The sequence below is a fragment of the Lagopus leucura genome, unplaced genomic scaffold (genome assembly GCF_019238085.1).
Source record: "Lagopus leucura isolate 7727_CA_CO unplaced genomic scaffold, USGS_WTPT01 Super-Scaffold_100026, whole genome shotgun sequence".
In the NCBI taxonomy this organism is placed as follows: Eukaryota; Metazoa; Chordata; class Aves; order Galliformes; family Phasianidae; genus Lagopus; species Lagopus leucura.
In genome coordinates, this window is record NW_024962277.1 from 1,446,458 (window position 1) to 1,468,781 (window position 22,324).

Here is a 22,324-nt window from a genome sequence, read left to right on the forward strand (position 1 = left end):
AATGTTCCTTTTCTGATAAGAAAGTGATGTCACGGATGACCTTATTAAAAAAGGCAAAAACACTTGTTTACTTAAAGCACTTGTTCAAAGAGAGCAAGGAAAAAATGTGGCTTTAGGATATTTTTCCTTCTCCTTTCTCTTTCCTTCTAAATGAGATTGAAATACAGTTTCACATTTGCAAGGCCCAATGCCCTTTCTGCCAAGAAATCCATTGACAGTCCAATCAACAGACATGTTCTGGTTACAGGAATCAGGCATCAGTCAAACGCCTGAAAGCCAGATCCAGCAAGTGCAGCAGATAATAGTATTGAAAACAGCCGGTGGGGGAGATGAAAAAGTAATTGGAGTATAGGTAAGAGCTGGTATAAGCAGGATGGATCGGCATATTGCTGACATGAGGAAGGGAGGAGGCAGAAGGAGAGAGCTAATGAGAGGGGTCGTTGGAATGATAGAAATTGCTCGATGTGCCAGGCCTTTGTTTTTTGAGAACTGAGAAAAGGATTTATCTGCGCAGAGGGCAGTCCATCCCATGGGATTTGGATGCCAATGACACCACAAGAGCTGGTTCAGCCTGGGGTTTTGCAGGATAGGTGTACAGTGAAAGGCTATGTGGCACTCATGGGTAAGATGATGGGGTTGGACTGGCTGTGCAAATGCCCATGGAGACAGCTGGAGGTGTTTTCAGCAGGGATTGGAGTGGGGTTAGCAGACTTACCACAAGGCAAAGGGCTTTGGGCAGCCCCATGCAGTGGGGGCTGTGACCCCCCAGGGGGACTCATTACTGGGAGCAAAGCAGTGCTGGGCTCTGCGTGCTCGTGGCTGCATCGCTAAACACCATCGTTTCAATCTCGGCAAGCTCTAAAATTTGCTGATTTCATCCTGAATGTAAAAATCTAGAGAAGACAGGAGTGAAAATGAACACAATAGAATTTGATTGTATGGACTGCATCTCCTAATATATTCCAGAGCCCTCGCTACTAAAATACCCAGGCTCTGATTAGAGCAGTGAGCACAGGACAATTACTCACTTCCTATGGGTAACATGACGAGCAAATTACCTGAATTCCTTGTAAATCTGTAACCCTCTTCTGGGACTCAGCACTATGGAAATTGCAGAAAGGGGCTGTTGATCTCATATGCTGTGGTATGCACTCCCTCACATACCGGCTTGGGTGGGTTCTCTGTACATTTCCCTGCCCTGTCTGGCTCATTTCTGCATCTCCTTAGATTCACCTTCTCTGCCCCATTGCCCCAGGCTTTCAGCTCCATTTCCTCAGCATTTCTGGGAGCTGCTCACTCCTGGGCTGGGGCTGGTGGGGGAGACAGGGAAAGAATTGAACACTATGTAAAGACAGCACAAAATATTCCAAAGTAATTCAGATCCGACTTGAGCAAGTGATAAATGAGAGCAGCATGGCAGTGACAGGTCAATCAAATATTTATAGAACTTCATCCATTAGCATTGCGGCAGCAGAAGGAGGCAATGAAGTCAGGGTGCTCACAGACCTGCGATGGGAGCGGATGCTCATCAGCTTCCCCAAAATCTGCCTATGTGCTTCTGTCTTCTCTCTTGTCCTGGAGGGCACGGGAGAAGACGAGTCAGTGGGAAGAGCTAAAAGGGTGCTGGGATTATGCAGCACTGCATTTTAGAATAAATTCCTCTGATCTCCTTGGGTGGATTAATATATTTGCATACTGGCAAAGAGATCCTTGCACCAAAACAATGAGAAAGCAAAGTGCTGTGTGTAGGTGTACATGTGTGTGTGTGTGTGTGTGTGTGTGTGTGTGTGTACATGCTGGCAAAGGGCACCAGGTTTTGCAGTTCTCTGGAAAAGTAGTTGTTACAATCAGTGAAATGCCAGAAAAGGTTAAAGCACAACTTCAAACCACCCAAGGAACCTTAAGGAGAGAGCAGAGTGGAATCGGAAAGCCTATTTTTAGGATCACATGTTATGATTTGATTAATATTTTAGGAGGCAGCTATCATATGCTAAGAAGCTGACGGATTATTAGTAGCATCCTAATGTGCCTACTGTCAGGGTTGTAATGAGGGGATCCCAGCCAAATTTCTGCCTCCTCACTTTTCATCAGTCCCATAAGCTGGGGGTGCAGAGCTGGTGGGGGGAGAGACCACCCTGGGGCTCCAAGTAGTAAAATAAGAGCATGACTTTAAGCTCAAGAAGGATGTGAAGGACATGGCTAGTGGGCATGGCTGTGATGGGTTGATGGTTGGACTTGGTGATCTTACTGGTCTATGATTCCATGATTCCACGATTTGGTGATTGCACTGGAGACTCTCTTCAGCCTGTTGATAGCCTGATAAGCCTAGTCACATAAATGTATGTCATGCATCCCTTCTCAAGGTTCACATTTCCTCTGACAATTTGGGCTTCACTATGAGTGCTCTACACTTACAGACAGCGCTTAATTTGTGCTGGATCTGGGACTCACCTGATACACTTTCTGATACTATTTGTTCAGCTCCCGTGAATTCAGGAGGAATCTGGGGAGGGAAATGAGCTCTTTCTTCTTCATTCAGTGCTCTCTGACAAAGTTTCATTCATCTGCCCTGGGAGCAGTTGGGGTGCTGTGTATCAGAGGCAACCATTCAGCCAGGGGTGAAGCAGGGACGGCACTTGCAAACAGCCCATTTGCTGGAAATTGATGATCCAAAGTTACACGGGGGATTTGTATGAATGGAAGGAAAGACAGACAGTAATTGGGATCGGTGGGTGAAGTGTCAGCAAACAGAAGAAAGGGATACTGTGGTGACAGTGATAAATGCTAGCAGCTTTTGGTCTCATCTGGAGGAGCGAATTGGAGTGAAGACTTTGTAAGAGAAGGAAGGAATGAAAAGACAGCAGTCTGATGGATGTTACAGAGAAAAAGGTCTCAGAAAACAAATATTCAGCAGAGTATTTTTAGGGGATGATCGGAGGCAAAGCACAAGGGTCCTTCCCCAAGACTGAAAGGTTACTGTTTTTCACACCCCTGGGAATAAGCCAGCAGGTTGGAAGGGGGATCCTCTTGCCAGGCCCTCCATCCCCGTGCTGAGACATCTCCCAACCCACCCTCATCCTCTGGCAGCCTACCCATGGGATCAGATGCCTAAGAACCCCAGCTGGGTGTCCAGGACCGAGCAACAAGGCATCCCACCAGCGTGAGCTCCTGGCAGGTCCTTGCCTGCTGACCACTTAGGGCTGCTGTATTTTTGTCAGACATCCCACCAGATACAACTCAGAGGGAAATTTTCCTTCAAACAATGCAGAGCAATAACAAGGTGTCATTTTCAGCATCATTTCTCTGACCCTTACCACCGTTCTGAAACACGTCTCAGACAGAAATGGCATCTTAACACTGCTGATTTTAGAAACGTTTTGCTTTGGAGGAAGGACTCAGCACAGAGGTGATTATCCCTCTCCTTCTGGCAGGTTCAGGACTCTAGCAGCTAGCAGGGAATGTCAGAGATGAACAGCATGTAAAAGAGCTCCAGCAAATGCTCCGTCCCAGAGCACCAGGACGTGCCTCCATCCTGCTCATTCAGACTGCTGAGGATCTTTGCCCCTTACAAGAGAAAAGCTCCTGGCTGAGGTAGCACAGACATCCATCTAACATGCCCAGAGACAGCAGCTCAGTGACAGGGAGAGGGACTGATTCTGCTGTCAGCAGTGCCAGCAGAGTCAATGGGAGTCGATGTTTACTTCTGTTGTGCTGCCTCATGCAGACACTGATAAATGTTATGAATTTTAAAAATTGAGATTCACATTAGTTTCCTTTAACTCATTTTAGATTTTCTGCTTAGCTTTATTAAGTGGCTTTAAAAGCAGTTGAGCTGCTCGCAGCACCTCAACAACCCAACCCAGAGTGCTTGAGGGGAGCTGAAGGCGCTGGGGATCATAGAATCACAGAATCATAAAGGCTGGAAAAGATCTCTAGGATCATCCAGCCCAAACCCAACCCACCCCCACCATGCCTGCTGACCACATCCCTCAGTGCAACATCTCCACAGCTCCTGAACACCTCCAGGGATGGTGACTCCACCACTCCCTGTGCAGCAGTGCCAGTGCATCAACACTCTTTCAGAGAAGAACTTTTTCCTAATACCCAACCTGAACCTCCTCTGGTGCAATCTGAGGCCATCGCTTCTCATCCTGTCACTGTTAGCCAGGAGAAGAGGTTGACACTCACCTCACCACAGCCTCCTTTCAGGGCATTGTAGAGAGCAATAAGGTCTCCCCTGAGCTTCTTCTTCTCCAGACTGAACGACACCAATTCCCTCTGCCACTCTCCACAAGACTTGTGCTCCAGACTATTCACAGCTTCGTTGCCCCTCTCTGGGCACATTCCAGGGCCTCAAAGTCTTTCTTTAATCTTCCCACTTCATTTTGGAGGGATGCACTGCCAGGCATCATGCAAAGCTGAAAATCAAGAGGTATATCTGATCACCTCAAATACAGATGGAGGAACATTAATGCCAATGTTTTGTTTTCTGTGTCCAGAAGGATCATACAGGCAGACATGTCTGGGCACTCCCACCCAGCAGATCTCAGGCTGATCTCCTACACATTACTGTAAATTGAGTTCAGCCCCAGTGCTGTGAACTCAGCATCTTCCTGACTTTAAGAGGCCTGATCAAGCTTCCTCTGAATCATAGAGAAGATGCCAACTAATTTTGGGATCAGTCCCTGCAGGCGCTGCTGTAATATCCATAAGCTGCAGTAAAACAATCCATATCTCTTCTGTTCCACCCCAAACTCTGCTTACCACCTGCCATTTCATTTTGCATGACACAATTATCATTTTTAATAATGCCACCGCATTTTCTTGGCTATAAAGAGCCTCTGGAGACCCAGTCTGAAAGAAAAGCTTCCCCATCTCCTCTTCTCCATGCCTGCAGGTGTATCTGTATCATAGCAAGCCCTTCCTGAGCATCTCTTCAAAGACACTCACAGCTTCGTCTCCTGCAATCTAGATGCACTTTTGACATTGCTAAATAATTATGCAATTACACAGTAAACTGGTGGTGGGAGATATGTGAGTGGCAAAGCTCTGTTCTGGTGATTAAAAACAGCAATCCCACCTATTGTGCACTGCAGCAGCAAAGCCCTCTCAGATGCCTGAAAACTGAAGCAAGGGAAAACTGGACCTGATATGGTCAGCAGAGTAATGTTGATTTGTGGGAGATAGAGACTTACTCACTCAGGTTTATTTTCAAAGAGTTGACACCGCTTGTCTGCCAGGGACTGGGAGAGAGATAAAAGCTGGAGCTGCTCTAAGCAACCAATGGCAACCCAGTGCTGCAAGATGGGGATTTGCCTCAAGGGACTTAACCTTCTTCCCCTATTGGCATTTTATTTTTTGTCCATCGATTATAACGAGATGGGAGAGATGGAAAACTCATGTAATTCTCTGTCCTTAGGGCTGTGGCCTGGGCAGTAAGTGCTATCTAATTTAATAAGGATACATTGCAGGCTGGTCCATTTGGGCTCTCCTTTGGGAGCCTTGTTGGAATGAGAAGCACAGAAATGAATTAAAACTCCCTTCTTTTGAACAGTGATCCACAGTTTCCCAAGAGTTGGGTGATGCCTGGTGACCACAGACCCACCTCAGAAGGGCTCGTGACCCTTTGTGGGCAGAAAGAGGCAGAGCTGGCCAAAGCCAACGGCTGTCTCAAGAGCCATTTTGGGTGCAGCTGTGCCAGCCTCCCCTCCACCCCTGTTCTTCACCACCCATTACATTTCCTATTGGGATAAGAGAAGGGTGCGGGCTGCAGCAGAGGGCTGATGTCCAGGTAGCAGTGGCAGGTGGGAAATAGATCCATTACAACCCAAGATGAGGCATCTTCCCATCCAAATCACCTAACTCGTGCAAATAGCCTGAGAACACTGTTTAGATAGGAGATATTATTCAGATGGCATATTAAACTTATTTTTCCTTGAATTTAATTTTAATTAATTGTGCTGGCAAGGGTGAGCTGAAATGGCCTCTGTTCTTAATTTTTTCTCCCCACAGTGGATGTCCTTAAACTCCTTTCTATAATGATATGATTGCAGCTTGCAAAAAGCCAGTCTGGATTTATTATTCTGCTTCTTCCCTTGTCCTCTCTAATCCTAGAGAGAACATTGCAGTGACTGCTGGTTAGAAAATTAGTTAAGTGAACTGTATACTGTATTCTCTGCCTGTATCGCTCCTTATTAGGGAGAAAAGATAATATAGTTGCCCCTCTCCCTTCTGCTCACGCTGCATTTCATCTACAGCTCATGTAGGGAACATTTTGGCTGACTACTGCAGCCTGTTTGCCAAATGATGCCCATCCTGAAGTTGAGAGCCCTCAAGTTAACTCTAGACTTTTGGTGAAAAGGGAAACAAGTGGTATCACATCTGCAGAGCAAGATGGTGGAGAGAGACCTGCCACTGATGCTTTGATGCTAAAGAAACAAACATACTGGAGTCAGTTCTGCACCAGGCAAGTGACAAGCTATCACCTGTCCCATGTATAAGCAGTGCTTCTCCAGGCAGTATTTGCAACACAGCACTGCAATTCCGTTTGGGCCCCTGCAGTTGAAGTCCTCTAGCCAAATGCTTCCAATTTGTTGGGTCCCAAAGCAGAGTGGTGCCACGGTGGTGAGCTCCACCCCATGTAGGCAGTACAGCCTGGCAGCATGATTTCTTGTCATCAGGGTACTGCCCACCATGGGGACCCCGCCGTTCAGGTTGTTCATGCATCGTGTTTGGAGATCAAAAATGTGAGAGGGCTGCAAATGGAGCCACGTACAAGGTAGCTGACCTCTTCAGCAAAGTGTGGACGAGACACCCTACAGCCTGTTTAAAAATATTGTCAAAATTAAACTGTATGTTTAGCGGGTAGAAAGCCAGAAATGTCCTTGTAAAACATTATTGCTATGCAGTTAATAGTGGGTTTTGCTTGTCCATACGGACCAGTTAAGGGAAGGAATTTTCCCGAACTAAGCCAATTTATTACACAGGGGCCATTTTAAAAGAATATCTGACAAAGGGATAGATGAGCCTGTTATGAGAATAAACTCCCAGAGAACTAAAAGTACAGCCCCAAGGAAGGCCAACTTGATAAGAATGGAGAGCTATTAAATGAAGATACTCTTTGTGTTCCAAATCCAAATATATCTCATGCAAGAGTAGAGCTTTCTAAAACAAATCCCTGTGACAGATGAAGGATTTAGGCACAGCCAGGTTGCCTGTTTAATGATTCCCAGCATTTACCCCACTGAGGGAGGAGGACCTAAACACTGCTGTTCAGAACCTTTTTCATGTGGATTAGAGCAGCCACAAATGACAGAAAACTAATTTTGCCTTGTTACCTCCTTCACAGCTCATCTGTCCTACTTTTTAGTTATAAAGGAATGAGTAATTCAAAAAAAAAAAAAAAAAAAAAAAAAAAAAAAAAAGAGAAAGCTTCAATATTTATAGATGCTCTGGTCTCTTTTGGGCTCAATGAATATATGTGAGCCATGAGCTTAATTGCATATTTTAGGCACATATGTAATTCTTCAAATGTATCAGGAAAACCTTGCCTTGGAGGCAAGGAAGGTGGCTCAAAATAAAGTCATGCATTCTTTCCTGCAGTAGGCCACATTCTATCCTGCAGGGACCCCTTCCTGGTTTATTTCTGGGTCGCTAGGAATCACTGGTGAATAAATGAAACTCCCCTTGGGATTAACAGAGGCAAAATGTATTAGGGAACCTACTAGGCGATGCTCAAATACATTTCAGATGGGCCTTAGGAGCAGTCTTAGAATCATACAATCACTTGGGTTGGAAGGGGCCTCAAAGATCACCAAGTTCCAACCCTGTAGCTTTGGGGAAGGTTGTCAATTACTAAATCAGGCACCGGATAGGTTGACCAGGGGCCCATCCAACCTCCCAGGGATGGGCATCCACAACCTTTCTGATCTTCATACTTGACCTTGTTTCCCTTACCTTGGCACAAAGCAATCCTCTTTCCCCAAGTAAGTAGCGCAAGAGATGCCCCGGGTGTTAGTAACCATCCAAGTCAAGAGTTACTTTAAATCTCGGCTGAGTTTCTGACTTCTGTTCTCTTGAGCCACCAGCTATGGAAATTTTTCATCTCTGATAAAGCAGATTAGCTACTGGAAATGTCAGAGAGAGACTACAGATGGTTGCACTGTGGGGAAATATTTCCTTGCTAGCCTCGAAGCTGCTGAACACCGGACCCCAGGAGAGATGCTCCGCAGTCCATTGCATAAAGTGACTTGGCCTGTGAGGCTGATAACGCAGAAACACCCCAATGTGCTCTGTTAGAGAAAGTTAGCTAACAGCAGTGACTCCGACCTACAGACAGCTATGTAAGGAGGAGGGGTGGGATTTTTTTTTCTTTTTCCTATTTCCATTTCTTTCTTCTTTAATTTTGGTAATGGATCAGAGTCAAATGAACAACATCTGGCAATTAGCACATCCCTCGCCTGGCTCCGATCTGCCACTAAGTTCTGAGTGTTTGCCTTTCTTTTTAAATGGGCGGCTGTCAGAGAGAATTAAATGGTGCCTAAAGAAGCATGCAGACATTATAATTAAAGGCACGCCAACCCTGACAGGTAGCAGGGAGTGGAGTTCAGAATTTCAAATTTTCATAGGAAAGGGGGCTGTCAGCACACGCATGTGCAGTTGAGCTCCATGTGTTTCCCCCAGCTGATCTATCCCCAGGTGCTTTTTATACACCCATACTTGCAATTAATTGTCTCTTTGCCTGCTCCATTTCAGCCCAAAAAGGAGTATACTTTAAATCTAGAAATAAAACTGGAATCCATTAGCTGTGATTGCATGTGCTTCTGTGGGGCTTTGCTGTTTCACAAGGATAGAAATGATTTAATGGAAAACAGAACAGGGAGCATAAACCTGCCAGCACACAGAGCATCCTGAAGCCATGTAGTCTGTAATCCAGGGCAAATGCCTTCCAGCTAGGAATGACATGCCTGGTGCTCTGGGCACTTTTCTGCCAGGCCATATTATTATAATTATGATCTTCTCTTGCTCCAGGATTTTTTATTTTGCTCCTAATTCAAACAGGGCCAAATCCTTCTCCCTTCTACACAGCCAATTCTCAAACCCAGCTGACTCTTTTAAGGGATAAAGGGAACATGGAAACTGGATTCATTTGCTCAGCTTTGACCCTGGTGCTGAGAGAAGGACAAACATCACGGTAATAGGATCTAACCTGGTCTCACAGCCCTTCCCAGAGGTCTGCAGCTCTGGGGGTGCCAGTGCAGCATTCTTCATGCTGTAGGCTTAGGGCTACAATTTAGAGCACAGACGGTGGCAATCACTGCTGTCCAATTGATCTCAGGGCCATGCTGGTCTTACAGAGGTGGGCAGAGCTGATGGGGTGGGCTGTGCTGCCATGGAACTCCTGTTCTACCAACTAACTGCAAATTTGGATATCACACCAGGCAGAACCTGCAGGTAGAATGCAGTCTACTCACATCTTCCCTTCTAAATCTGTATTTGCCACAATCCCTACTGCGTGGTAGCTCTACCTGTCACCTGGGCAGGTGACCAGTGTATCTGCTTTGCAAACCTCTTGTGGCTCATTTCTGCTGTGAAGGGGCAGTGGGATGTCACATTGGTCTGGGCTCACCTGGCATATCCATGTCATGGGATGGAACCTAGGGCAGTTTAAGAGGCTGTGACAGGTTGCTTTGGCACTAGTAATGGGTTTAGATAGCAACACTGAGGGCTCAGAACCAGGCTGATTGGTGGGACTGTACTCGGGAATAACCTCCCTCCCTGTCTTCATGCTGCAAAAATGGCTGTATGATGAAAAATGACAGAAGGAATGTAAAGCTGGGGGATGAACACCCCAGGGACGGTGCTTCTCCCTCTGTTCCACACCTCCCACCTTGCTCTCAGCCTTTCTCATTCCACTTCTGATACCTATCTTTTTTTTCTTCACCCCCTGCTTCCCCTGCTCTCCTCCCCAATCCCTCTCCCTGATGGATGGAACCATTAGCGGAATCACTGTAAATAATGTGTAAAGTTAGAAGTTACAACAAGGTATCTCATTAAAGCCGCTTCACTCATCTTACTTCCCAATTAATGTTTAAGGCTTCGCTGGAATGCAGTGACAATATGTCACAGCATATCATTGTGGCAGGCGACAGGATGTTAATAACCCACTGGCCCTTAAAGGAGCCTTTAATGTCAGTTGCAGAGGAGTAAATAACATCGGTTTCTCCCCCACAGCCTGTCCCCTCCCCCTTTTTCTTTTTCTTCTTTTAATTCACTGCAAGAATGAAAGAGTTTGTGCTGAAATAACATCATTATCTCATAAACCCAACTCCCTGCAGAGGCAGAGCACAAAAGGTGTTGCCCAAGGGAATCTGGGATTTTCGGCGCTGTGACAAAGTTGCTCCAACTCCCTACCCTGAAAATTCAAGAACTCATGGAGTGCTTGCCTTCACCAGTCTTTCCACCTCCACTCAGAGCCTCTTTCCTTTTTAATAACAGAAATCCCCTCATCTTTCTTTTCTTATTAGTAATTTCTACCCCCTTTCCATACCTTCAAGCCTCTAAACACAACTTCACAGCATCAGCGTAGTCAAAAGTTTCCTTTCATGTACAACGGTTTTATCTACCATTATAGTAACTTTCTTCCTTTGACTATACTGCTTTCTGGGAGATGAGTCATCTTTGCCTTTCATTCCTCTAACTATCTGTTCACTTTGAGCACAATTGTCACTCTTTACCTTCCTGTTGCCATGTGATGGGTGGGACTTGGGCTCCCCTGGACATCAGTTGCTACAAGCTCCAAATGGAATCGATCCCCGTTGAGGTCAAGGAAACTCCACTGGTTCATCCTAGAGCTGCCAAACACGGAACTGAGCTCCTGCATTCAGAAGAGGTGATGTAGCATCACTGTCACCAGTCCATTCCTCTCTGGAGATGCAAAGATCTGTTAATCAGAGTGTGATGAAACCAAATGGCCCATTATCGGAAAACCATTTTGTAGATGTATTTCTCCCATGAGAAGGAGGAGTAAAATTTTTTTTAAATTTACAGGAAAAGTATCTAGGACTTAGAGAAAGAATCCCACAAGCTTTTTGCTCAGTTCAGCCCCACATCCAGTATGTCACATCAGGCAAATCACACATGGATTTTTCATGGTCTCAATTTCCTCCTTTACAGTGGGTCTAAAATGTTTGCTCTGCACACCTGAGTTATTGCTTTAGTGTTTGGAAAGGTCTTTCAAATTTCAGGATAAACAGTCAAGTCTTGTCACTGTATAAATACTTATTCTATTTATTGTACAAGGGATATTATAAATATATCCCTACACTTCTGTTCTAATAATCAGAAAATTCAGGATGAATATCAATAGTAGGCAACCAGCAAAGAGATCAGCTGTTATTGCAGAGCACTCTAAAATTAAATGTTAATTCTTTCAGAGATTTAAAACTTCACTAGTCCCAAAATTTTTGGGAGGCTTTATTCTCTACCAAGAGAGACCAGTACAACCAAGTTGTATTGCACCTTTATGTCAGCCTGAGTGGATCATAACACATCCTACACAACAGAGAGCTTGGAAAGTGCTTGGGAGAGGGTCACAAGTACAAAAGAACTATGGAACTATAAGACAATGACAGGATGATCATGTAGATGAATCCAAAGCAGACAAAGTTTGGTCCAAGCAACCTTGGAGACAGACTTCAGTGCTGAAGTTGTAGAGAACATAACTCCGTGGAAGGAAATGGAGCTCAGTGTCCCATGGGAGTCACAAGTAAGGTGGGAAATAGGACAGGTGTGTCTTATGGGGAGCACAGGCAACAAGAGGTTTGCCATAAACCAATGTTCTTGCATAGGAGGGCCTTGTGACCTGTGCCAGAAGCCCTGTTCTAGAACTTATTCCCTACATCCTGTTGGGTCATCTGCAAAGGTGAGGAATTTGACTACCCGGTTCTGTTTCCCCACACTGCTGGAAGTTTAACAGATTGGAAGTTCACACAGCTCTTCGAGATCATCAACTAAAGGCACTACAGGAATGCAAATGTGCTCAGCTCCTTCCTCCTCTCTCCTCTAGCTCAAATACATTATTGATTTGCTCAGTGACCAGGGGCCACTTGTCAAAAGTATAACAGCATTAGCAGCACTTGACGTAATAGGGGAATGGAGAGATCTGTGATTAAGTTTAGACAGCCTTGTTTGACTTAGTTAATTGGTTAAATATATTCAGTTACATGCGATGCTTCAGATTTCTGGCTCCAGTAGGGTGTAATATTAATTTTAATTAAAGCTTAACAAAGTTGGCCAAATATTTCTATTTTCTGAGTATTTTTCTTAATAATATAATTCATGCTTTGCTGTAAAAGGAAGCAACTGAGGCCTGAAAACTTTTTATCTGCCCATGAAGATGAAAATAGGCTATCATTGACAAGAAGAGAATTTATTAATTTTTTTTCTAATCTGAAGAAGAAATAGGAAAGAACTTGTTAAAATCCCCTCCACTTCAAGTTGGGATTAACCTATGTCTTTCTAGAGAGATGTTTTTCTCCCTTTCTTTAAAAATCTAAAATTCTTGTGAAACCCATAACTGCAAGAAATTGCACCTCCTAAGTTTGCCAAGGAGTCTTCATGTTGGCTGTTAAATCTAGACAACCCCTAGTTTGATATTTCCTTTCTGAAGATCTGCATCCATCAAAAAAGGAAGGTCAAACAGCATTCTACAGTCTGTCTCTATCCAAGGGTGCCCAAAAGTGGGGACTCTTACCACAGATCCCTGTGTATTTCCAGAGACAGAGCTCTCTTAGTTCCCTCTTTATGAGACTCTCACAGGACACAGAGGCCCATCTTCTTCAGTTTAGCATTCCTCTTGGGAGAGATTACCTGTGCCAGGTACAGGCTGACATGAAGGTCAGATTTGCAAAGAGAAGTTCCATGTGATCAAGAAACATCCCTCAGCTCCTGCCTGAAGAGGCTTCAGCCTGGCTTGTTCAATTGCTTTGGTCCTTGGGCCATAAAGATCTCCATCCAAAGCTGAAGATACAGGAGGAATGTACAAGTCCCAATACCACGACCTGACTAGTCATTGGAGCAGATCCACCTGACTTCCAGAACATGGCAAGGCATCCAGCAGGTGTTCAAAACAGGGAGGTGGCTACCTCCAATGAACCATGTTGATGTAATAATTACAAGAGTTGGTATCTCTTTCCTAATGACAGCAATTGAAAGTGCAAATACAGCCAGAGCACATTAAAAATAGCCCACTATAGCAGCTGCATTAGAGGACTTTTCCCAATGCAGAGCTCACAGGACCGCCTCTCTGGCTTTCCTGCCAACTCCCAACCCTTCTGCTTTGCATTTCAATTATTTTTCCTTCTCTCTCCTGAAATGCAGACTGCAAGATCTGAAAGAAGAAAGATGGAAGGCAACTCTTGTACTGCCCACCAACCATGCCTAGATCTCTTTATATTACAAGCGGTCAATTAAAAAGATGTGATATTTTTCTTCTACAGTACTGGGATCCAGCTCTGTTAGCCTTTAATTATCTGCATAGGTGGAGCCAGGACTGGGAGAGGGTGGAAACATTGTCTGTTCTTTCACTGATCCATCCCTGACAGCAGCAATCAGCTCAGGCATTTTGAGCCTCGTGATTAAAAAAAATAATAATTTCTGCCCGTTTTTTCTACTCCTCTCTATTGTAACACCATTAAGGTCTTGATGTCCTGACTTCCATAGGACCTAAGTACCAAGAACATATGTAAACATTTTGCTAAACAAGGCTCCCAGCTTGGCCCACATTTTATCTAAAAAGTGAGTTCATAAATCTTCTTCAGAGCATCTGTACATGGTAAATGACATGGATGATAACCTTCAGCACCAACTTGTGCTGAGATACTTCTGTCTATAGTTAATGACATAACCTAGTCTGACTTTTTATCACCCATTAAATATATTTCTGCCACTTGGTAACAACTCAAAGTGTTTCCTGGAGGGAAACAGGTCTGGCAGGAATGCTCCAGGTATAAATAACATAGCTCATTTCTCTCCCCTCCCAAATCTTCCTCTAACCCACTTTGGACAATCCCATCTCCCCAGGGGTGGAAGAATGAGCAGTGTCTGACATGCAACAGAGGTGAGAACAAAATCTATTGCACTGTATGAAGGATTCTTCTTCCTGCTGTTTAGGCAGTGTGATGGCTGGCTGAACAGCACTGGTGCTGGCATTCAGCAGGTACAGGAGTGGGGTAGCACATGAAAGACCACAGGCAGGTTGGGACTCACCACGCAGCAGCCCAAAGGAAGAATCCTGACATCTCGCTCTTGTTCGGGGTGTCAGAGAAACCAGAGTTATGTTCTCAGGGGAGTCAGTCATGGGGCTGGAACAGAGCAAGATATAATTATGGAATAATGCGTGTTCTTTTCCCACCACTCCCCCCTTACTAAATTAGCTGTCATGTCACTAAAAACGTTTCTGTGTTCCACAATCAGTCCACTTAACTGTAACAAAGCAGCACAGATCTATCAAACTCACAATGAGCTCCACTAATGACCGCTGAAATTACCAGATCCGTCGTGCTTCCCAGCACCCCGCTCCTACCTCCACCTCTCTTCAATCACTGCTCTGCTTGAGGCCTGGCCAAGGGAAAGTGAGTGAGTCGAAGGGCACACGAGGCTGCAGCATTGCTCTGCCTTGCAAGTGTTGAGCCGTTGGGTTTGTGTCTTTTTCACTGTGAAGGTGATGCTGGAGAGGGCTGTGATCTGGAGGTACCAAAGGAAAACCAGCAGTGAAATACCAGCACAGTGCATTGTTCCTGGTCCCTGATTATGCATTTAGCTGCATTGCTAAGCACTTTTTTTTTTTTTTTTTTTTTTTTTTTTTTGTAACTGCTCCTCGGAAGTGCAATCTTGCTGCTATTCAAATACAATGTGGCTTCTATTCTCTCCTCCAGTTTTAATTATGTGTCCGCTACTGCTGCCTCTCCAAGCTGGCGGGCTCTGAGATTCATAATTTCAGCCTGACACCATAGTAACCATTTAGTTTGATTCAAGACTCTAATGTCATCACTGGCTAGTCTTGAATACAGCAGGGAGAGAGGGTGTAATTTGAAGGCAACATCACATAGAAACTGCAATTATTTCTCCCTTTCGAAGGGAAATGTAAACAAAAGGTCATCACTGGTCAGTGCTCTTCATTTCCATCCTCACACACTGACAAGCTGACTTTTTGTTTATTATTTATTTCTTCACCCACCCACAGGCCTCCACACCATCACTGGGAGCAGCAGCTAACATTAGTTATCATCCCCCCATAGCAATGTGACTACACCCCTGGGAGAACTCTTCCAGTATTTGAAGATAGAATCATACAATCATTAAGGTTGGAAAGACAAATAAGATCGTTGAGTCCAACCATCATTGCATGCCTGTGACTGCTATACACCATGTCACTCAGTGTGACATCTTCTTCAACACCACCAGGGATGGTGACTCCACCACTTCCCCGTGCAGCCTGTACCAATGCGTCACTGCTCTTTCTGAGAAGAAATTTTTCTTAATACCTAAGTTGACCCCAGACAACTTGCAAAACCACTTGGTCCCATTAATATTTTGAAGGGGGCTGTCCCCACGGGGCACGAAGTTTCTACAGCCCTCTTCAGCCAAGTGCTGCCACATCCAGCACGTCATTGACAGTCAACCCTATCCTTGCAAGGAAGTGGTTTCATTCAGATTCTCTTCTCTTTCTTTTCCCTTTCTCCAGTGCAGATCCCATGTAGAATTTCCTGCCTTTCCCCTTAAGTTAAATATTTGTGTCTCATGGGGACACCACACTCCTCAGCTCCAGAATCAACCCTCTAGCTCCCAAGAGCTATCCTGCCCTTCACCAGCTCAGAAAGCTGCCTTCTAGTCACGCACATAGGCTTACAATAAAAAAGCCGCAGGGCAGCAATGCCACCATCCAAATTATTAGACCCTGGACCATAGTTTTCAATGTCTCTGGACACAACCCTTCCTCGATCCCACTGGGAAAGGTAGAGAAACATAAGACGGATATCAGCAAGACAGATGAATGTGTGAACGCGGTGAAATGCAATTGACTGGGTAGCATTCACTGCAAATCCCGCTGCAATAAATGAAGCTCTCCTGCCCTCCCCCAATGGCTCAGTGATAGAAAGGAGTTAAGTGAAAATAAATGCTCATATCAAATCACAGGTATTGATTTTCTGAGCTAGTAAATGAAGGCGCTTTATCTCCGGTGGGAGATTGAATGTCTGTGTGCCATGCTTTGCTCCATTTTCATAAAAAGGAAGGCATGGTGGAATTATTTTACCTGGCTTCTCATAAAGTGTAAAGGGAGCAGATTCTCATGTCAATGACAAGAGGTATCAATCAGGAAAAATGCCACAAAGACAATGGAGCCATTGAGGATTGGCAATGGAATAACAAGCATGGGAGGCTGTCCTTGGACATCAACTCGTCCTTCAGCAAATATGGATGAGTGCCCTTCCATATCTCTGTGGTCCCTTTCCCCTGCAAGTAACCTGTTCTCCACAGTTTACTTTTGCTTTGCTAGAAGCTAAGCTTACATCTACATCATTTAATTCTTCTGGCTGTTTTAAGATGAGAACAAGGATTTCACTGCTACTTATGCCAGTTTTGAGCTCTAATGAGTTCTGAGCAGGATGTGATATTGAAATTATAGGTACATTACATTTAATAATCTGCAGAAAAACCTTGAAGGGAGTTGTCCATTGCCTTGAGGAGTGGTTTAGAAGATCAAAGCTGACTGATGCAAAGTAATTCATGTAGGCAGAAGAAGTCACACTCGCAAAGGTCCTTTTGGAAATACAACCTCTTTTTGACTGGGTTCATCTACACAGGCATACCTTGAAATGAAAGAGCTGAACTTCTGCATCAGAGATCCACAGATCTGTGTCCAAGCCTTCCATCTTATCTGGTAGTTACCCATCTTATCAGGCAATTTTCTGGCACTAGCAATCCATCTCTGCAGCCATCCACTCATTTCACTACGCAGTCAGACCTGGTATATTTTGCAGCTGGTATTTTTCAAAGTAGAAGAGATCAAATGCAAAAAATAGATGCAAAGAAGCAAGTCACTAAAAAGCAGGCCCTATGCTTTTGCAGCACAACATAGGATTCTGCTGGTATAAAGCTGCTATTGAGCACATTTTTACTCCCAGCCTTTCATGGCCTGGCACACTGAGACCAATCTGAGAAGACCCATTGAACCTATGTAGTGACAGGGAGAAGCAAAAAAAGTAGATTTCATCCAGAATTGACTTCTGCATGAGAGAAGGATGACTGAGGGATTTTTGTGTTCCTGACATGGAACCTGGCTACCTTTTCTGTCTTCAGAGTACTAGAAAGAGAAACAACTCCTGAGTAAAGAATCCCAGTTTCCAGGAACATAATCAACAATCTTCAGCTTTGAGGCTTTTCTGTGTTGACATAAAGAGGCTTGGGATGCTGTTCAGAGTTCCAGAAAGGCTATCTGTGTTGACATGGCCTGAAGCTATTGCTTTTTCCATCCATAGCATGATAATTTCTACTGACCTCTGAGGGAGCAAAGCCAAGCCCAAGTCCATCCGTTCAATGGAGAAAAACTCACATGTTCTCTCCTGGATTTCCCACCATTGATACATAATGAATGGACAGGTTGTTGATACCAGCTTTCACTACATAAAGACATCTATAGAGGACAATAAGAGAGACACTATTAGAGGTTCAATTTGAAAGGATGGAGGTAGAAGTATGGGTCTAAAGAAGCATCAGTGTGAGTTCAAACTGTTGGGAAGAAATCCCGTGGTGTATGGAAGGCATAACCATGGTCCTGTAAGGGAATGCTGTCTTGATGTCAGGCTCCCAGAGTGGTCCTTAGTGTGCACTTGCAGTGCAGACATCTTATGATAAGAGAAACAGTTCTGTGACAGCATTCTTAGAAATTTACTTCCTTATTTTTTGGTCATTGTACAGCCCTTCTCAAAACATCTTCTGGGGAGGTGAGTACTTGAAATAAAGAAGTGGATGAAGGCACTTTTTTGTAGATTTTGGTTGAAGCCAGGTCACTTTTGCCAGAGCTGTGAGGCAAATAGGTGAGATTTTCTTTTTACTCCCAAAGGGAGGGTTGTACAGAATGTGTTATCATTTTGTTTTGGTAAATTTCCATTTTCATAGTGACAATTTTACATCATCAAGATTTGTTAACCTCTCTTTGCACCTGCTTTTGGTTTTAGGATGTGGGTTGCCTTTTCGTTTTTTGGGGGGGAGGTGAATGGGGAATCATTGTTTCTTTTTTGTTTTGTCTTGTTTTGTAGTAGAGAAAGAAAACATGTTGCTTTTTATTATTATTCCCCCATCCACATGTCTTTAGTGTCTTTTTCAATAATGTTCCTACTATGACAAGCAGAAACATTGCCCTGTACAACCTGTACAGAGAGTGTAAGCATCAATCCTCTCTTATTAAACTGAAGCTAAAATGCTCATAGACAAACTGCTAAAAAGAAGAAAGCATCCATGCTGCGGTGGAAAAGGCAAAATGCAGTAATTGTTCAAAGCTTTCAAGGAAGAATATCTCAGTAGGGGAGGGAGGACCTTTTTCCTTTCTGTCACAAATTGCCAGAAGACTCCAGGAAAGCTCACTTCACCAAGATATATTTATTTTTAGGCACAAAATCACCCTTACTGCCCTTGATTCCTGCAAATTTGTTGAGGAGGATCAAATACTATTCACTACCCAGCTTCAGATAAAAGTTATCCCTACCTAACATTGCTGCTCTTTTTGAATACTTTCTGATTTTTTTTGCAGAGTCCCAAAGAGAAAAAAAAAAAAAAAAAAGCCCAAAACAGCTTTCTCTGCATGTCTGTCATGTCTATTTGGTAACAAGAGAGAACTGTGTACATATAGAGATACAAGGTGGATTAATCTGATTAAATTCAGGCCTCTAAGTCAAAGCTAGTCACCCAAAGCTCCTTTCTTACAGTAGACAGACATCTCATCAATATACAGTCAATGGAACCAGAGGTGCAATTCATCCAATTTCAAAGTAGATGCCTAAAGTAGATCACACGAATCACAATCCTAAGAGCATACTTCTCCCCATTGACTGTAGAGGGATCCTAGCATGAGTAAACTGTTTTTAGACACTGAAAGCAATGCTGACTGGCTCAAGGCTCCTATTGAATCCTTGCATGGGCAGCTCTTCTTCCATGATGTTTCTGATGCTGTAGTTATTCACCCCTGGTTCAACTATGGAGATAGGGCTTAAAGGCATAGATCTCACTGAGGTAATCTTGGGGAGTGAAAAATGAAGACATTGCCCCTAATAACATTTTTATCCTGGTCTTGCTCACATCCCACTAGACTTTAGCATGGTAATATGGATCAACTCTCTGAAAGCATCTTTCGGCACTTAGAGATGGATGGAGTCATGGAATGAATACATAAGAATACAGTCCACTGAGCTGTTGAGCTTCAGACTTTATACACAACTGAGTTCAAATAGCAATAAACGTAGGAGTCCAGAGGCTGGAGGTAGGTATCTGAACTTGGTCAGGAATAAGAAATTGGTGGACCGGGTCATTTTTATAAGGAGAATGCCTTTTTCCTTTTTCTGCTCTGAGATTTTTTTAAATAACCTTTAGAAAAAGTGCATTTGGGAACTCAAGCAAGACAACACAAAAACAGAGCTGTGAAATGCACACCAGCCAGCTCAGGTCTCACCAGACACAGATTCCAAAGTCAGATGTGAGATTTTGATGCCTAGTGAAGTTAACTTTTTAAAGCAAAAGAAAGAAGACTATTGCAGTCTGAACAAGTCAATGCTTCTCACAGCAGTTCTCATGAATCCAGAAAGACAGTCCATATATTATTTAAACCATCCAATTTACTGAACAGCTCAAAGAGGTTCTCTCTACAGCAGAGTTGATGAGGACTCTCAGAAAACTTTGCAAAACATTCTGCTTTCAGCCAGTTCTTCTCCAGCTATAAGAGGTTTTGCTTCCTTGCTTGGATCATTTGCATGAAGAAAGGTCTTTGCTCCTGTCACCTCTGTTGATAGCAATACAGTCACCTGTGCCTCTTCAGAAGGAGGTGTTGTAGAGTTTCATGGCTCTAATCCAGCACCTTCAGATGCAGTGATGACTCTATTGGCAACATCATAGCACAGATGTATCAGAGAGAACAGGAAAAGATGAGCTGTTAATAACATCTACTCAGAGTTCTGTTGGAACTGGAATAGCACACATTAGCTGGAAGGCAAGTGCTCCTCTCCATGGGTTTGAAGAGAGAATTGTGTTTAAAATCCATCGCAGTACCCAACCAGCAGACTGCCCATCTGGAGTTCCTTGGGCATCAAAACAATACATCTGCCACAAAAGGAGGTTCAAGTTCACGTCTCCATATAAAAACCACACAAGCACAGCTCTAAGAAGCTGCGAAACTCAGAAGAAAACCAAACTTTCTCACTCTTCAAATAATCTTGGGTCTCAGTTTTTCAACCTGTGCTTGGATGAATGTTTGCATCTGTAGTTAAGGCACCTAAAGAAGCTTTTCCTTCTTGTGTAACAATCCTATGCCTCTCCTGGATTTTCTCACATCTGAGTCACAAAGTGATGTGTTTATATTGGAAATGCATGTGAGCAGATCTTCCCTAACTAACAGGGGACTGAAGAGAAACAGCTGAACAAGTACATGCTCATACATGCACAGACACACACACAATGGACCTAACACAGCTAGTTATAAATCTAATAAACTGGCAAGCACTGCGATCCTTATGCTGCCCATAAATAATTCACTGCCAAGATGCTTGTAAGAACAGCACCTTCTGGATAGTCCATGGGAAATTCTAACAGGTACTGAGCCCTGCTGACTACAGTTATTAATCCTGTTTATTGTTGCAGTGCCAAAGGGCCAACACAGAATGAGCCCCCTTTGGGCTAAGAACTGTATAAACACAGACTCTTGAGTTTGAAAGGACTCTGGGAGGAGAAAACACTGGTATAATGATGTTAGCCCAGCCCCAGGACTGTCAAGATTCAAAATGTCTTTCCTCTCCAAGAACCAGCAATAGCTTTTAGGCAAAATTCTCTGCTTTGTGTTAGAAATAGACCCAAGATGCTGAGTCTAGAGTCTGACAAGGATGTGAATGTCTCCAGCTCTAAAGGACCCAGATGGGTTGTGTTTATTACGTGTCTGTTAGCAGTATAGATTACCTCAATGGGAGGAAGGGACAGAGAATGGAAGAGTTTTCACCCCTTCCTTCTGGAAATGCTTTGTTTTAGAAATATAATTTCCTTATCAAGAGGCACGTGCCCTGCATTATGAGCTTGCAGAAGTCCCAGATCTGTTGGTTTTCTCACATTTCTTCACCAGAGCATTTCTAGGGCAGAACAGAGACTGGCTTCTGTGGTTCCTCAGCCCAAGTTGTTTCGCCTCAAAGAGCCAGGGAGTTACACCAGGGGAGCAAGTAGTGTCCTTGGCAATGGTAATAGATGAAGTGAACCATTGTTTCAAGGGGCAGCTGAAAGGCATTAGGCCATCACCTGCAGAAGGATCTAAAAATATTCTGTTATCTTTTGGGCCAGCCCATCCCCTTCCATTGTGATTTCTACATACACAGTTTCATTGCTGGATGCTGAGTTTTCAAAGGTTTGTTGTTGAAAACATTCACTACAAGGTATCTCTTTTTCTTTAACAAGCAAAGAGGACTGAGCTAGGATTTAGCAGAGGTAGCTATCATCACCTCTCCACCACTCACTCTATTACAGCTTAGAAATGGCATTGCAATTGCCTCAGTTGTAAAGGGGGAGAGAGCTACCACTCTAGAAAGCTCTCTGAGTTCTACAAGTAAATGCTCCCAGTCAGTGCTGATCAATATTATTGATATTTTTTAAATCCTGGATCACGGTCTTGACTTTTATATGTGCATGACATATGTGAGGTGGCACTATAGCTCCCTGAGCAAAGACCTTCGCCGTAACTTCTACTGGTCATGAAGCACATAGCTGGTCTTTTGCCTCCTAGCTGAACCAATCACATCATCGTGGGCTACCAGAAGGGTCCCGCATGATCATACTCCAATCTGCAAATCAACTCTTTTATGCTTTCTCTCTACCTATTCACAATGGAACAAGGTGTTTGGACTGATTTCATGCCAGCTTTCAGAAAATTATTAACTCACCTCAGCCTAAACACGGCAATTGAACACACCTGGGGAGATCTCCAGAGTTCAGGGCTGGATGCTTTTGTAGAAGGAAGTTTAAGAGGGATGCTGGTTCCCCACACAGTAACACCTGCAAAGACAAGGGGTGTCAGTGG

The 22,324-nt window shown here is 44.0% G+C and overlaps 2 long non-coding RNA genes across 2 annotated transcripts; both read right to left on the reverse strand.

Annotated features, from left to right (window-relative positions):
• Window positions 1-441: 441 nt before the first annotated feature.
• Window positions 442-2,613, reverse strand: LOC122185046. The gene is made up of 3 exons (XR_006180710.1): window positions 2,452-2,613; window positions 1,507-1,575; window positions 442-893 (listed from the first exon to the last, which is right to left on the reverse strand). It is a non-coding gene; the product is annotated as an uncharacterized LOC122185046 (long non-coding RNA).
• Window positions 2,614-4,194: 1,581 nt separating this feature from the next.
• LOC122185047 lies at window positions 4,195-22,295 on the reverse strand. The gene is made up of 5 exons (XR_006180711.1): window positions 22,188-22,295; window positions 14,585-14,745; window positions 14,269-14,363; window positions 10,737-10,926; window positions 4,195-4,418 (listed from the first exon to the last, which is right to left on the reverse strand). It is a non-coding gene; the product is annotated as an uncharacterized LOC122185047 (long non-coding RNA).
• Window positions 22,296-22,324: the final 29 nt, after the last annotated feature.